Below are 4,312 nucleotides of genomic sequence, written 5' to 3' on the forward strand. Positions count from 1 at the left end.
AGGCCCACAGCACCTGTCCGGCACAGGATAAAAAGGTTATGATTCTGACCAAAGAATAAACAAAAGAAAACAACAAAATACACCAAATCTGAATAAATGTAAACAACAAATGAATAAACAAATTAAAGCAAAAGTAAAGGACTGCAATGAATAAACAAATTAAATCAAATGTAAAGGACTGCAAAGAATAAACAATTAAATCAAATGTAAAGGACTGCAATGAATAACAATTAATAAAATGTAAAGGACTGCAAAGAATAACAAATTAAATCAAATGTAAAGGACTGCAATGAATAACAAATTAATATAAATGTCTGTATGGCGTGTATTACGACCATTCCCTGACGCCAAGAACGGCTCCTGCAACAGGCCAGAGCGAGCAGTCTGAGCCTGTCCACAGCGATGGGCGAAGCTCACAGAGAGCCCAAAACACACAGAGCCAAAACAGCAGCACGGGATGGGAATGATGGCCAAAGGTGGGGAGAGAGAATGCTTAGAACACCCCTGGAAAGGGGATTAGAATTACTATAAAATATGTATGAAAGTGACGGTTTAATTTATATGGGGGAGGGGCTCATACGTACCACCCTGTGCAGCCACAGAGCCGACAAGGGAGGGAATGAGACCCGCAAATCCCACGGCCAAATCCTGCTGTGACATAAAGAATTAATAAGGCAGGGGAACTACGCAGCAGATTTAAAAAGAGCAGACAACGGCACTCACCAACAGTGTGCAACGCCGCTATCACGGAACCTCTGGCAGAGCAATGCCTCCCCTAACGCCCTGGACGTCAGCTGCGCTAAAATGGGAAAGTGTCAGCAGTGTGTAGCTTGTGACCATGAATAAATGACAGACTGCACCGTGCTTTACCTGTCCGGTAGAGAGTAGGACTTGAATGCTGCCCCGCCAAACAATTTGCGTTATTACGCCAAGCTGCAGCCACCACAGGAGAAGCGGAAATGGGAGGGACCCAGTTTGGCACCTCAGCTTAAATAGCCGGTGCGCACAATTGGTGCGCTGGCCCGGTGCCAAGCAGCGGCACAGAGGGAGAAGACCTCCGGTCACACATGTAAAATCCCTGTGTCCCAGTGGCAGTTTCTCTCCCACACACTCCACCTCAACCCCCCCCCACTGCCTGAAACGCCTCCATTGGACTCCTTTGTTTACTTCTGTACTATAATTGCATCACTATGTTAGATCTGTACAACACATTATACATGATAGGCTAAGAGGACGTGACATTTCTAGTTGACCAATCACAAGAGAGCCGGCTTGATAACCAATCAGAGCAGACTTGGCTCTGGTTTCAGACAGAGGGTGAAAAGATGTGTATGAGAAAAATAAAGAGCTTTTTGAACAGTAAAGCATGGAGACATGTCACAGTAGAGACACTAAATACAGACATGCATTTGAACATGAGCATGATAGGGCTCCTTTAAACACCTGAGATCCACAGTAGAGACAGATGTTATGGCAGAATAGTACCTCAGGGTGCTCGGAGCTCAAGTGTACTGAAAAGGCTCTATAAATATCTAAAAGCTACAAATGAGGGACATATCTGAAAGAGATATAGCCAGCACAAGAGTCAGGTTCATTGTCAAGTTAAACAACTTCCATGATCTTTATAAAAACACAATCTAGACTGTTGATTACATTATCTTTCTTTCCAGTCCTCCAAATCCAACATGTTGGCACCATCCTTGGACACACACTGAAATGTCTCAGCAGTACAAATGAAAATGTTCAATTATGCCAGTTTGGATTCTCTCCACAGCATTGCAAATCACAAAGAAAGAGAGATGTGTGTGTTTTAAAGGCTGCAAACTGAAGTTCATGTGCAGTTCTTCACTTTTTAAGACAGCAGGCTGTTGGCCAGATTCACCCAGTATCATTTCAAATCCTTTTGTGGCTCTCTGTGACTGAGACAGTGTACATACCATCTGTCGGTCTTGGTGTGTTTTTTTCTTGTTGCTATGCAGACCCTAAACCGAGCTTTGACTCTCGCCTATTATTATTCTCAAGTAGTATAATACCGACATTTTGTCAAATCCCCCGACATCAAAATATGCAAAGGCACCCATTGTTGTCTGTATACAGTAGTAATGCACTGATTTTTCAGTTACCGTAGGTCCAACGATAAATGTAACCACAGCTTTAGTGTGTGTTTTGAGCTTTGTTTCCAGTTGGAGAGCCAAGGCTGCTCAACTGAGGGATTCTGTGGGAGGATGTGATGGTATATTTTCCCAATCTGACACCCATTTTTATCTTTTTTATTAGATTCCCAAACATTCTATTCTTAAATCCTTTAATGGGCAATCACATATACATATTTTGGAAAATTATTGATAGTACTTCCTACATTACACCCAAATTACACTCTTATTACACCCAGATCACACATTTATACACCCCTATTACACCATACTGTAATTACACCTATTTTACACTGTTATTACATCCATATCACACCCAAGTAACACCCTTCTTACATCGTAATTGCACCCATATTCCACTGTTATTGCTCCCACATTACACATTAATACACCCCTATTTCACCCAAGTTACACTATTATTACTCCTATATTGTACACCCATGTAACACTGTTATTAAACCCACATTCCACCCATGTAACACCAATATTACACATCATATGTTTTACACTATTGGATACTGCCTATCAAATAACTGTTTCCTCCAGGATGCAGAAACCATTTAGGGGCACTGGTTTGTCCAAAAAAATATTTAAAAAAAACATAAAATACAAATCTACAACCTACTACCCACAGCTGTACCATGCCATGCAAATGCAGCATGAGATTCAGTGATACACGCGGATGGTACATAATAGTTGGCAGGTCTCTGCTCCTTCAGACTGAACTCTTCATTAGCCAGGTTTGATGTTTCTGAGACGGTACGGCTGCAGGGAGTGTTTACAGCGCTGCGTGCATACAGAAACAAACAGATAATCAGCAACGGTGGAATAGGTACTCCCATCTTTGACTCGAGGAAACTTAGCAAAATAAAGTCAAATCCCACCTTCAAATTCTTACTCTTAAGTAAAAGTACAAAAGTATATAGCAAATATAAAATGTTCATCATAAAGAATAGCCAATTTCAGAATAATATCATGTATTTGTTATTGAATTATTGATGCATTCTTGTACTTTGCCTTTAAACATTGAGCCCGTTTAAAATTATTTATATACTGCTGGATGGCTTAATCTATAATAATTGACACAAAATAAATAAATGAAGACATTATATCCCAGTGATAGTATATACTGTACATGCTGTCAAGTCCAAATGTATAAATACAAAGAAACAGATTTCAACATGAGCATGCTCATCGGAGAATCAGGTCCAGACTTACTGAAAATCCTCTGAGTGCCATATTTCACCACTATTTTAACGTGTTCTTAAGGTAATTTTAAACGCCATTTTCCTGCAAGAAACGTGTGTTAAGTTCAGCCTGTCCTCCTACAAAAAACGACCATATAGGCCGATTGTTCATGCCCTTATTACGACCCAGAGACACGTTTTAAAGTGTATGTTGTTTCTTCCACGACCACTAGAGGTGCTCTAGTGGTCGTGTAAGAAACAACATGCTGCCGGCCCGTTCATTGCAAACGCTCCGGAGGGACGTTTATTCACAAATAACCCTCTCTGGAAAATCCTAAATTGTGTAATAGTTTGGCCATTAAAATGCTCTTTGATTCGATTTCTGGCGGGAAGTGTATATTGTACTCTTAGAATCCACGTCCAGTCGATGTGTAGGATCTATAGTTTGATAGATATTACGAAGATGATTTGAGGTCTCGTCAGGAGAACGTGTATGCAGCTTCCATGTAAAGTCAGCGTGGGTGAAAACAGTTTTTCCGGTCTCGAAGTTTTCATAATAAAACTGGATATATTCCCCTCACTGTCAAATGATTTACAGTGATATCTGCCGTATTCATCCACTAAAAAACACAAGTTTATCCTTAATAATCCTTAATTACACAATATTGATTGGTTTAAATTGTGGACAATGCTTTCGTGTTTTTAACCTTCGATTCAGAGAAACAAATAGTTTTTTCGGAGTTTAAAAACTACAGTTTCCGAAGACACTACACTACCCAGAATCTCCAGGTATCATTTGGGACTACAACATCCGCCTTGCTTTACAAACCCCGTGATTAGTCATCAAGCCCTGTGATTGGATGTTGGAGTGCAGTGCGAAAAGGTTACGCTGAGCGTCACAGCTCTATGAAATGGAATGGAACCACGGCAGACTTTCCAAAACTGGAATTGGACGGGTCCAGCGAGTCCAAG

The 4,312-nt window shown here is 40.7% G+C and overlaps 1 long non-coding RNA gene across 1 annotated transcript; it reads right to left on the minus strand.

The window, feature by feature from the left end:
• Nucleotides 1-407: 407 nt before the first annotated feature.
• Nucleotides 408-1,064, minus strand: LOC104944247 (uncharacterized). Its single transcript, XR_798205.1, has 3 exons — nucleotides 724-1,064; nucleotides 585-651; nucleotides 408-504 (listed from the first exon to the last, which is right to left on the minus strand). It is a non-coding gene; the product is annotated as an uncharacterized lncRNA (long non-coding RNA).
• Between the last annotated feature and the right edge of the window lie 3,248 nt (nucleotides 1,065-4,312).

This window comes from Notothenia coriiceps, unplaced genomic scaffold (genome assembly GCF_000735185.1).
Source record: "Notothenia coriiceps isolate Sejong01 unplaced genomic scaffold, NC01 NC01_scaffold00007714, whole genome shotgun sequence".
Lineage (NCBI taxonomy): Eukaryota > Metazoa > Chordata > Actinopteri > Perciformes > Nototheniidae > Notothenia > Notothenia coriiceps.